At 33.6% G+C, this 13,866-nt stretch overlaps 1 pseudogene; it reads left to right on the forward strand.

Annotated features, from left to right (window-relative positions):
* Positions 1 to 858: 858 nt before the first annotated feature.
* LOC117923916 lies at positions 859 to 9,181 on the forward strand (annotated as a pseudogene).
* Positions 9,182 to 13,866: the final 4,685 nt, after the last annotated feature.

Consider the following 13,866-nt stretch of genomic DNA (forward strand, 5'->3'; position numbering starts at 1 on the left):
GAGAGATGATAAAGTTTCTTTATCCCTAAATTTTTTTATCATTCCACATAACTTGTATTAATGGTAAGAAAAGAAACGTACTATCTTATGATTTTTTTTTTTTCATGATTACAAATTCCACAAACATATTTTTTGTTTAAACAACCTTTCTATTATTATTATGAAGAAAATACCATATTGTAATTTTTTTTTAAATTATTAAGGAAACATTCTAGTTTAAGATTTTTCAACTCTTTGCTATTTCTATATGAATATATACTATTTATAAGGATTTTTCCATTATTAGAAATTTCTCAAACCTATTAAGATACATTATTGCCACGATGTTCTGATTATACTTTGTTTTTCATAACTTATTCATTCATTAAATAAAAATCATATATGTTATCATTTATTTACTCATTTTATTCTTCGTCTTTCATATTTTCTTGCAATTTCGTATACACGTTCAATTTTAACTTACTGGTTTTATTATCTTATTACTTGTCTTATTCTATATTTGATTGAATATAAAATAAGACAAATAACTTATCATACCTCATCACTATTCAAATATGGAATAAAATATAATATTCCTTCTTTATCCTATCTAGTTGGATATCAAGTCACTCAAACACAGCCTAATTGGTACACCCCGTTTACAATACATTATTTGTTAAAAATGTTTCTAAAACATAAGGGCTCAAAATATTATTTAACCATCCCAAAGGGGTAGCTGAGATCAACGTGCGGCTATAGTCTTAATTTAAGATAAGCACATGATGTTACAAATTTCTATATAAACGAAGCACCATGTATAAGAATGGCAAGTCCAATAAGAATTCATCAATCTCTCAACAACCAAAGTGGCCAGAGGCAATGGCAACTTCACGTCTCAAACTCATCTCCATTCTCTTCATCCTCATCTCCATATTCACATCACAAGTTGTTGCACAATCGAATGGATGCCAATCCGAAAGCAAAAACAGCTGCAACAAGAAGTCAACTGCACTGCCCCTCAAACTCATAGCCATTGCCTCCATCTTGATTGCAAGCATGATAGGCGTGTGCTTGCCTTTTTTCTCACGTTCAATCCCAGCTTTAAGCCCTGACCGCAACCTATTCATTATCACTAAGGCCTTTGCTTCGGGATCATTCTAGCAATTGGGTTCATGCACATGTTATCGGACTCTTTTGACATGTTATGGTACCCTTAATTGAAGGAAAATCCATGACACAAGTTGATAAGCCACGACAATCCGGGAGGGGCCATAAGCCGAATCCCAAATATTTGGGTTGAGCCTGTATGTGAAAGATTGTTGCGTGCAGCATGCATGCAACATAGCAGGCAATAGACCGAACCATTTAAGCACTTGGAAAGTGGAGAGCAGGATTGGGCCTTTAGTTGCGGAATGGGTATTCAGTAGTTGTGTTATTTACATCACTTTTATTTCATGTGGTTATGTTCTATTTTACGTGTATTTGCACGAGTTGTTTTACGTGTGTTTGCATCCAGTTGTTGGTTTCTCGTTTCCTTTTATTTCAGTTTATTTGTACGTGGCTTTGCTTATTTAAGTAGCCGAAGTTTATCAATTGAAGGGGGTAATTGTTTGTTATCAAAAGCTTGTGGTACTTTCTCACTCAAAGAGAAAACATTTCACTTTATCGTTTGAATATTTACTGGGACCTATCATTGGTATCAAAGCCAGGTTATTATGGGAACCAATAAAAAATGTATTGAACAGTTAAAAGTTGGGCTCGATGAAATGCAAGATGGATTACACCGGATGGAGCTCGGCATGGCAGACAAGCTATGACATTTGGAAGAAACTCTCAACCATCTCTCTGATGTACTCCTTATAAACCAGAAGCCTCCAACCCATGGTAATCCAAACCAGGAAGGCCACAATGGGGGACGATTTGTTGTATCCTCCAAAACAACAAAACTGGAGTTTCCTCAATTCTCTAAAGATGACCCGACGGAGTGGTTCAATCGTGTGAACCAATTTTTTGAACTTTAGAATACTCCCGAAGCCCAGAAAGTTTCTTTAACCTCTTACCATTTGGAAAGAGAGGCCAACCAGTGGTGGCAATGGATCCGTAGGACATTCCAAGAGGAAGGACGAGTCCTCTCATGGGTAGATTTCGAAGATGAACTATGGACACACTTTGGGCCTTCGGATTGTAAAGATTTTGATGAAGCTCTTTCACAAATCAGGCAGACGAGCTCCTTGTGTGAATACCAGTGCAAATGTGAACAATTAGGCAATCAGGTCAAAGGTTGAATGCAAAAGGCTCTTGTGGGAACATTCATGGGTGGTTTAAGGACGGAGATTTCGGACGGGATCCACATGTTTCAATTGCATATGTTAAAAGATTTTATCCACTTTGCGAGGATGAGAGATGACCAACTAGTGAGACAGAGAAGGTTCACACGACCTGCACCACCAATACGAGCTACCTTAGCTCTTCCACTAGCAAATCGAGCAGCGGTCGTAGCACTTGTCGCCCCGGTTTGGCGACTGAATTGGAAGGAAATGCAGCGGTGACATCTCCAAGGTTTATGTTTTAACTGTAATGAATGTTTTACCGCAAGACATAAATGTCAAGAGCCTCGAATACTCATGTTGAAAGGACACAAGAACGACAACAACATTATCTCTAAAGACATCACCAAAGAACAACATGAGGAAGAAAATCAGGAAAAGCTTTGAGAACCAAAGATTACGTTGCATGCATTAACGGGATGGTCCACACCCAAGACCATGTGAGTAGTTGCCAAAATCGATGCCCATGACCTCATTATATTAATCGATAGCGGTCGACTCACAATTTTATTAGTGAGCGTCTAACCAACCTGTTGCAATTACCGATGGTGCCAACGAAAACCTTCACTGTTAGGGTTGCTAATGGAGAACATCTCAGAAGCCAGAGGCGGTTTGAGGAGGTACAAGTGGATCTTTAGGGCACTTCTTTTTCCTTAACTCTTTACTTCTTACCTCTCACAAGGTTGGACGTAGTGTTGGGGATTCAATGGCTCAAGTTACATGGCTCTATGGTTTGCGACTGGAAACATTTGATCATGGAAGTTTTGTTGGAAAACCAAGCCAGGAGATTGCTTGGTATTGACAGGCAAGACATCCAAGTAGCATCATTAAAGGAGTTTTCCGAGGAAATTTGCCCAAACCAAGCATTGTTTGCATTATACTTCCAGGTCACTCAAATGGAACCACAAGGGAATATTCATCTAAGCATGCAAGAAATATTGCAGGAATTTTCTGATCTGTTCACAAAACCCATGAGCTTACCACCAACACGAAAGGTTGACCACGACATCACTCTTAAAGAAAGAACTGAGCCAATTAATGTTCATCCTTATAGGTACGGACATTATTAAAAGAACAAGATAGAGAAGCAAATCCAAGATATGCTGAGATCAGGGCTTGTTCGACCTAGCACTAGTCCTTTTTCATCACCCGTTTTGCTAGTGAAAAAAAAAATGGGAATTGGCTTTTTGTACAGATTATCGCACACTCAATGCCTCAACCATTAAAGACCGATTTCCAACCCCCATAGTTGAGGATATGTTGGACAAAATCTACAATGCTTCTTACTTTACTAAGCTAGATCTGAAGGCGGGGTACCATCAGGTATGAGTAAATCCACGTGATGTCCATAAAACTGCTTTCTAAACACATAATGGGCATTATGAATACTTGGTTATGCCATTTGGCCTATGTAATGCACCCTCTACATTTCAAGCTATCATGAACTTTATCTTCCGTCATCATCTCCGCAAATTTATATTAGTTTTCTTTGATGACATTCTAGTCTATAGTTCCGATTGGGACACACATTTAGTGTATGTAAAATAGACCTTTTGAAATATTGAGGCAATACCAATTCTTTGTTAAATCTAGCAAGTGTGCATTTGGGAAACAAGAACTGGAATATCTGGGGCACATTATCACTAGCCAAAGTGTCAAGGTGGACAAAAGTAAGATTCCTGCTATGGTAGCTTGGTCTCGGCCTACTAACATTTTGAAACTACGTGGGTTTTTTGGTTTAACAAGGTATTACCAGAAGTTCATCCAGAACTATGACATTATAGCTCAGCCACTCACCAATCTTCTCAAAAAAAGGTCAATTCGGATGGCATGAGGAAGCTGAAGTTGCCTTCCTTGCTCTCAAACAAGCCATGACGACCACTCCTACATTAGCCATACCTAACTTCAACGAGGCCTTCACTATCGAAACGGATGCCTCTAGAGAAGGAATTAGAGCAGTCTTGACCCAGCAAGGAAAACCAGTGGCGTACATGAGTCGAGCGCTTGGAGTGACCAAGAAATCTTGGTCGACATATGCTAAGGAGATGTTAGTTATTGTCGAAGCCATAGGCATGTGGTGACGGTACCTGCTAGGTCAAAAATTCTATATTCAGACCAACCAATGTAGTCTCAAGTATTTTCTAAAACAGAGAATAGCAAACCTGAAGCAACAAAAATGGGTTGTTAAGCTCATAGGCTACAACTACAAAATTATTTATCGACCGGGTCGTGAAAACTCTACAGCTAATGCTCTCTCATGCAAGCAAGGTAGCCCCATTCTTCACCATATTTTCTTTCCTCGGGTTAGTTTATGGGAAGAAATTAAAAAAACTTCAAAGGAGGACCAATTCATTCAATCAATAGGTTGTGTGGCCACGGAACAACCAGAGGTATCATATACATGGCGTCAAGGGCTACTACTATACAAGGGGAGGGTCGTCATTCCGAACGGTGCACCCTTAAGGACTAAGCTGCTACACGAAATGCATGACACCAAGGTGGGGAGTCATTCGGGCGTCTTACGTACATTCAAGAAGTTGGGACAACAATTTTACTCGCCTGGGATGCATAGGGTAGTGCAAAACTATATCAAGGGGTGTGACGTTTGCCAGAAGATAAAGACTGAGACATTGGCTCCAGCTGGGCTTCTTCAACCACTATCAATTTTGTGTCAAGTATGGGATGACATCACCTTAGATTTTATTGAAGGATTATCGGTCTCGCAAGGAAAGGATACCATCATGGTGGTTGTCGACGGATTTAGTAAGTTCACACATTTCCTTACTTTAAGTCATCCTTTTACGGCAAAAACTGTAGCAAAAAAATTTGTGGAAGGCGTTATCAAGCTCCATGGGATGCCCAAGTCCATTGTTAGCGATTGGGACCCGATCTTCATCAGCAACTTTTGGCAAGAATTTTTCAGGATGTCGGGCACCAAACTGAAGTCATCAATCATTGCGTCAAACAGTATCTACGATGTTTCGTTCATCAATGGCCACGGAAATGGTGTTCCTACTTACCTTGGGTTGAATATTGGTATAACACAACATACCATATTTCGACAAGGATGACCCCTTTTCAAGTGTTGTATGGAAGGTTACCACCCTCCATTCCGACATACAATGCTAGTCTTTCACCGGTACACGAAGTTGACCAACAACTTATGAGTCAAGATGAACTGTTACAATAATTGAAGGCCAACTTAGAAAGGTCGGTGAATCGAATGAAGCAGTTGGCAGATCAAAAAAGAAGGGACATTGCGTTCAGCATCAGTGACTGGGTGCTTTTGAAGTTGCATCCATATCGTCAGCAAACGGTCTTCAAACGAGTCCACCAGAAACTCGCTAGCCATTTTTATGGATCCTACCAGATTCTAGAGAAAATCGGACCTGTTGCATACAAGTTACAGCTACCAAAAGAGGCACGCATTCACCCGGTGTTTCACGTCTCACTACTTAAACGATACCAGGTCAACGGGAAGATGGTTGAGACCAAACGAGTCGAGTTACCACCATTCACCGATGAAGGGGTAGTCATTTTGGAGTTGTAAACTATTTTAGACTACCGTTGGATCAAGCAAGGAACATAGCTTGTCGATGAAAGATTAGTAAAATGGAAACATCTTCTCGCCGAGGAAGCGACGTGGGAGCCAATAGGCACGCTACGGGAGATGTTTCCGAGTCTAGACCTTGAGGACAAGGAACCGCTTGTTGGGGGAGGTATTGATAAGCCACAACAATCGGCCATAAGCCGAATCCCAAATATTTGGATTGAGCCTATACGTGAAAGATTGTTGCATGTAGCATGCATGCAACGTAGCAGGCAGTAGATGGAACCATTTAAGCACGTGGAAAGTGGAGAGCAGGACTGGGTCTTTAGTTGTGGAATGGGTCTTCAGTAGTTGCATTATTTACGTCACTTTTATTTCATGCACTTATGTTCTATTTTACGTGTATTTGCACGAGTTGTTTTACGTGTGTTTGCGTCCAGATGTTAGTTTCTTGTTTCCTTTTATTTCAGTTTATTTGTACGTGGCTTTGCTTATTTAAGCAGCCGAAGTTTATCAATTGAAGGGGGTAATCGTTTGTTATCAAAAGCTTGTGGTACTTTCTTACCCGAAGAGAAAACATTTCACTTTATCGTTTGAATATTTACTAGGACCTATCACAAGTTCCCCTTCACTAGCTTTGTGGCAATGTTGTCCACAATTTTCACTCAAATGGTTGATTCAATAGCCACTAGTTTATCCACCAAGAAAAACAACGTTGGGATTATTATGGAAATCGAGGTTGCAGATATGGTTGCAGGCAACACTAGGGGACACTTCTACGGACACCATCATGGACCCGAGATTGGAATTGAAGGCACACAATTGCTACCGTTGTTGCCATGGTAATTACTTCCCTTCTTTAAAAAAAAATCCAAATATATGCATATTTGCATGGATGTGGTTAGTCTATATGATGATGCAAAAGTACTTTTCTAGTTTCAACCAGGTAGAGAAAGAAATCTAATAGACATGTTAAGGATATGTTTGGTAATGGTTTTCAAAAGTAGTTATAAGAAATAGTTTTTAAAAATAATTTTTTTAAAGCTTTTCTTTAATATTTTGTAAAATAAAAGTAAATTATGTCTAGTGTTTAATTTTTAATCATTCTACATGTTTGTATAATTATTTTTAAAACAATTCTTAGAAAATAAATGAAAATAATAGAAAACAACTAAAATATATTATTTAAAAACACCTTATTTTATATTTTTAAGAACAAAAAATAGTTTTTGAATATCGAATGTGTTTTTTTTTTTCCTAAAGAATATAAAAATATTCTAAAAAACAATTATCAAACAAATCCTAAACCTAAGCTTTTCTAGTGTTATCTTTTGGAAAACAAGGAATATTTCCTTCATCTATGGCAATTTAGCCCAGCCTTTGCTTTCATTAGTTGACCTATTCATGGATTAGCAAACCAATTAAATTCAAATAATTTTTCCTTTTCTTTTATTTTCTTCTAATTTTTTTTCCTAACGGGAAATATTAGGCATGATGTCATTGTGATCCTAAGAGTTATTTTGATCCAAAAATCAATTTTATTTTTTTTAATAACGAGACACGTTTGACTTAATTTGACTTTAATGTTATTTATTTATTTATTTATTTAGAGAGAGAGAGAGAGAGAGAGAGAGAGAGAGAGAGAGAGAGAGAGAGAGAGAGAGAGAGAGAGAGAGAGAGAGAGAGAGAGAGAGAGAGAGAGAGAGAGAGAGAGAGAGAGAGAGAGAGAGAATTATCAGACAAAACATGGCTGGTAGAGGGTGTAAGTAATGATCCAATAATGATTAACATATGGTCCTTAGTTTCCAAAATGAAAGGGATGTGTTTGCTTAAAGTCGAAGAAAAAATAGTTTTTCAATTTAATCATGTTAATCCGATCCGCCTAATGTTTTCAATCACATCACACTCACCTTAGCTAAGCACAACTCATGGATGGCCGCAGATCACTTCAACTAAAAAAATTTGTAGTGTCTTCAAACCTACCCTCCTCAAAATCTAATTCGTTTGATTAAAGTATCTTATAATTTCCTAATCTCCCAATCATCATTAATAAAACTAAAATGAAATTAAAAATAAATTAAAATTAAAATTTTCTAAAACTATGTTGTTCTGATTAAAATTTTAAAACATCTTTCTTTTTTGTATCTTTCACCTTTTTTTTATTATATAGGGTATTTAGTCAAATTTAATACTTGTTACATAATGATTTAAGTTGATTTTAAGTTAAATTATACTTAAGTTGTTAACTTGTAACTTATCATTTAATTCTTACTTTAAGTATTAAGGTTATGTGATAAAATTAATTTAAAATTTAATTTTAAATCATTAAATTGACATGTTTGTCCTCATAAATTATAATTAGGATAAAGGAAGTCGAGTAATAATAAAAGTCTTGGAGTAACAAAAAAAAAATTATAGAGGTAATGAGAATAAATAAGAGTAAAAAAATAAAATAAAGATATAAATTTAAAAATAAGTTATTTGTTTTTACTTATTACTTAAAATTATTTTTTACTTTAAATCATATAATTAAATTATTTTACTAAATATATTTAATTTACTTAATAACTTAAATTAAGTTATTAAGTCACTTCAAATTATTAAATTCATTTACCCAACACCCACTTAATCTTTAACTTGTATTTTTCTCATATATTATAAATCATTTTTAATTCTACCTCTTAGTTTAATTTTCATTTTAATTAACCTTTGAAATTTAAAAGCATGACATAACTGCACTTGATTATATTGTTGGCATGCAGGTGCTTGAACTGGGAATTGTGGCTCATTCAGTAGTGATAGGGCTCTCAATGGGAGCCTCAAACAACACTTTCATAATAAACCCTCTTGTGGCAGCCCTTTGCTTCCGTCAAATGTTTGAAGGAATGGGCCTTGGTGGCTGCATCCTTCAGGTAATTACTAATCTCTATATATAGTCTATACAAACAGTACCCCGGCCCTTATATTATATATGTACGATTAGGAATTAATGAGAAAAATGTTGCATGCATGCATCTAGGCTGAGTACAAGTTTTTGAAGAAGGCTTTGATGGTGTTCTTCTTCTCTGTGACAACCCCATTTGGGATTGCGCTTGGGATGGCTTTATCCACAACATATAAAGAGAACAGCCCTACCTCATTGATCACTGTAGGACTACTGAACGCCTCCTCGGCTGGGCTTTTGATCCACATGGCTTTGGTGGATCTTCTCTCAGCTGAATTCATGGGCCCGAAGTTGCAAGGTAGCATCAAGCTCCAGATTAAGGCCTATGTTGCAGTTCTTTTGGGTGCTGGTGGCATGTCTCTCATGGCAAAATGGGATTGATCTTCAGCTTTGAGATCATGTCATTACAATTTACAAATGTGTGTACTTATGAGTTGTTATCTTCTTATCCTATCTATAACTTTACTTATCAATTTCCTTCATATATTTCTAATCTTCGCCCACTATTTGGCATGAAGCTCTCCAGCAAGAGCACTCGTGTGTTGTTATGTAATCTAATGTATCTTAAGACATCAAAAGTCTTTTCCCTGTATGCTAGCTGGCTAGTGTGCTGCTCTCTCTTCCTTGATCGGTTCGATGGATGTGTCCTTGAAATTTTATTTCTTGTTATGAGGGTAATGAGTACATTTTTCAGCCATTAAGTTAATTGCTGGGGGATCACAACCAGTTAAGTGAGAGCTCTCATCACTCGTGTACTTGATAATTATACCAACAACTCCCTTAACTCTTTCAAGCATTTTTTTGGTTTGGAGTGTTGTGCCAACAAAAGTTTTGATACCAATAATGTTATATTAAAAACATAAAGATAAAACAATTAATACAAAAGTATTTGAGATTTTAACGAAGTTCAATCAATCATGTCCACATCTATCGATGATAAAGAATATTTTCACTATACCATAGAAAACTTACAAAGAATAGAATCAAATATAACTATTAGGTTCTCGAAACATTCCATTTTCTCCACTTTTTGTATTTGTACAGAAAACCACAAGTCATCTCGCTCCATTAGGTATCTCTTGTTCTTTTTTTTTTATTTCTATCTACTTTGTATAGTCTCTACAAACTCATTTTCATCTCATAACTTTTTTCCTTAAACACGGAGTTCCAAAATTTTCATTGTTCTCTTAAAAAGCAAAAAAAGGGTTTCAATAGATTTTGAATTATGTTAAATTAATCTACAATTCAGATTCATGAATATGATTTAAACAATGATAAATCCAATATATACAAAAAGTAAACAAAACAAGTTGCAAAATTGTGAAGAAGATGATTTATTAGGAAGGCATATATAGTGAAAGTGAAACCAAAAGGGAAATTGACGAGGAAGAAGCTTTCTTTATGTTAGCCAAAACTAGTTATATTGGGCTCACTAAGGCCCAAACCGACAGCCAAATTATGTCAATTTTTTTAAGATTTTTTAATAATTTATTTTATTAAATAGAAAATCATACTAAACCTCGAATATTTATGTGCACCCGCGTTGTTTTAGGTACATCTCTACTCAATGGTGAGTCCGACAAAAACTGATTCTTTTTTTAGTCACCATTTATTTTACTTTTAAAAAAAGGATAAAACAAAATAAAAAATAAAAGAGAATTCATAAAAAGGAAAAATTTGTTCATGAATTTGAAATGAATTTTGAGTACGGATGACAATGGACGGGTTTTGTTAAGTACCCATCTTACCTCGCCTTTAATGGAACGGGTTTAAAAATTTAATAAATGAGTTTGGGATTTTTTTAAAAGACGAAACAGATTTGGATATTGTCTTATCTCATCCCGTCACATTCTACCCAGATTATATATAATTTAATTTAATTTTAATTTTATCTTCTTATTTTGAATATATAGATAATAATAACAATAAAAATATTTATCAATAAAATAAGTTATAAAAAATTATAATATTTCAATTATTTATAAAATTTATTTATTTTCATGTAATTAATTCTTTTTAAAATTTAAAAAAAAATCAATAAAAAAAATTAAATGGGACGGGAGGGGTGGGTATGGCTGCCTCACCTTGTCCCGTTTAATTTTTTTAATAAAATAGAAATGAGAATTATTTTGAATAAATTGGACGGGGTTGAGGTGAGGACAACCCATCCTAAACCTGTTTTGTGACCATTCCTAATTTTGAGTCAAGTTACTTATTAAAAAAATATATTAATAAACTGTAACACTTCTTTGAAGTTATATATATATATATACATCCCTAACAAACGAATAAAGACTAAACTTGTCACATGATGGTAGTAAGGAAAAATCAAAAACCTTGGAACTACAAATTAATCAAAACATATTCTCCCCTCTAAACACTGACAAAAGAAAAGAAATGACTAAGAAACTTCTTTCATTCTCAAGCCAAGATTTAGGGAAAGAAATGAAGACTAGAAAGAGAAGTTGAGACAAAATTGATCCCTTAATTTCCCGTGACTTTCCCAGCAAACAAACAAGGGCGACTTTCCTTGTGACCTCTTCTCTTAAGTACTTTGCCCTTATCCTGTTTTGCTTGTTTTGTTGTTTTTTCTTAATTCCATTGCTTTCGCTCTTCTCGCAGCACTAATTTCTTATTGAATAATCCAATTCCAATCATTCAATATGATTTGGACCATGAAAGGAAGGTGCACATGGGCACTCCCGTCCTTATACATCTCCTTTTCTATTTATTATTTGACCTCCATGTTCTCTGCCCAACTCCCACCAAACTTTGACACCGCCTTCATCTTTTTATGTAACATGCCACACACTATGGCAAATACAATATAGTTTTTAGAAAATTAAAAATTTTAAAAAAATCTAAAGAATTAGTTATTATTTCCACTTAATTTTTACTTTATATATATAATTAAAAATATTTTTTAAAATTACTATAAAAAAATGACTTATTTAAGAAATATTTTTTAGAATGGTTTTTTGTTCTTTCCAACAAAAAAACATAGAAAAAATATTTAAAAATTAAAAACTGTTTTCTATTTTTTATTATTAAAAATATAAAATAAAATATTTTCATAAAATATTGTTTAATTACTTTTAATTATTTTCACTCATTTTCATAAAATATTTTAAGTTTTTAAACAAATTTTTATTTTACAAAAATAAAAAGATAGTTTTTAAAAACGGTTTTCAAATATTATTTTTAGAATTGTTTTAGAAAACAATTAGCAAACACCCCTATTTGTTTTTATTTGTTTTTATTTTTAGATTTAATAAAGGAATAGAACCCCCCAAATAAATCAGCAACCGATTTAACATTGGTCTAAAACAATGAAAAAAAAGAAAGAGAGAAAACTAATATTTTTGTTATGTGTGAACACATTAATTAATTTCATTCTAGCAATCATTTTCTAAGAGGAATCTAAAAGCTTACATCATCATCCTCCAAATTTCATGTTGCTTGCATTAGATGTTCCAACAACACTACCCACCCACCGAATAAATTCAAATCAAAACCACCAAACCAAACATATAAATTCAAATCAAATAAATTCTTTATTATGCATTAACAAAAAATTAAGCTCTAAAAATACACAAGATTTAAAATAATTTTTATTATTTTTAGATAAATTAAATAAGAGCGTTTAGGATTTCTTATAAGATAAACTACATATATTTTTAAGAATAACAATGGAATAGGTTTTTTTTAGGTACCCAACCCACTCTACTCCACCCCACCCCTCCCCTAAATGGGTTTGGGTCACGATTAAGATTTCTTTTTAAAACTATCCTACTCCAATTATATATAAAATTAATTTTTTATAAAAAAATAAATGAACTACACAGGAGGGGTACGAGAAATTCGTATACTTGGCCCGCCCCATTTACATAATCTAATATTGATATTATTTAAAAACAAATTACGTAGAAAGGAAAGAACCTGTCTCAAATTTGGACATATTTTAATATTGATATCATTTTTAAAAAGTTTGTTGGCTAAATTGAGATAGGGTAAGAATATAGGAATGATTTTTTAATTTACCCTATTTATAGAAAAAAAAAGGAAAAGGATACGATAAAAATAAATGGACCCCACAAGGAATATGATAATCTTAAATATAAGTTGTTAAATGCTAAATAATGTAGGATTCAATAATTAATCATAGTATAAGATAAAAGCTAGAATTGGAATATAACGTGATTGGTTCACGGTGCCTACAACACCTGTCTTTATAATTAAATATTGGGGCACCAATAGTGGGCAATCATGATTGTCTTCACTTTTTCAACCTTATATTTGTTTCATAAACACCACTTTGTTTTCATTTTTAAAGCAAAATTGAAAACCCTAGGTAGTTGAAAAAGCCAAGGCAAGATTTTTTATTTTTTATTTTTTCTCACCCAACAAACAGACAAACGCCTTGGTTTCTTAAAACAATTTGCTTTTTGGTTAAGAATCTTGAATTTTGTTTTAATACCATGATTTTCTTTTTCTCAAATTATTATGTGTGGACTATAGTGGTCATTAAGATTATAATTTTAGTGGGGCCTACCTTATTTAACAGGGATTACACTCAGAGTGAATAAAATAAGGGAAAGCTACAAACTTCTAGTAATTTCTTTTTGTTTATTTATTTATTTTTAACTTAGCTGTTTAGCTGTTTGGGACGTGAGAATAGTAACAAAACACAAAATAAATGATAAGGATGTTGGTATGTGTTTAATAAACTAAGGTGGTGTTTGTTTGTTTTGCTTTTTATTGAAAGTAATTTGTTTTCAGAATTTAAGTTATTTGTTTTTCTATTTTTTTTATGATTTATTATAAACTTTTTACTAAATAGAAAAAATTAAAATATATAACTTTTTCTAAATAGAAAAAATAATATATTGATTTTTATTTACTTTTTAATACTTAATATAAATAAAATACTATAAAAACAAACAACCTAATATTTAATACTATTAAACATTAAGGTTCTATTTATAATTAATTAAAAAAAACAAATACCACGTAACTTAATAACTTAAAAGATAATAACTTAATTTAAGTTATTATCTAAATTAAGT

The sequence above is a fragment of the Vitis riparia genome, chromosome 10 (genome assembly GCF_004353265.1).
Source record: "Vitis riparia cultivar Riparia Gloire de Montpellier isolate 1030 chromosome 10, EGFV_Vit.rip_1.0, whole genome shotgun sequence".
NCBI lineage: Eukaryota > Viridiplantae > Streptophyta > Magnoliopsida > Vitales > Vitaceae > Vitis > Vitis riparia.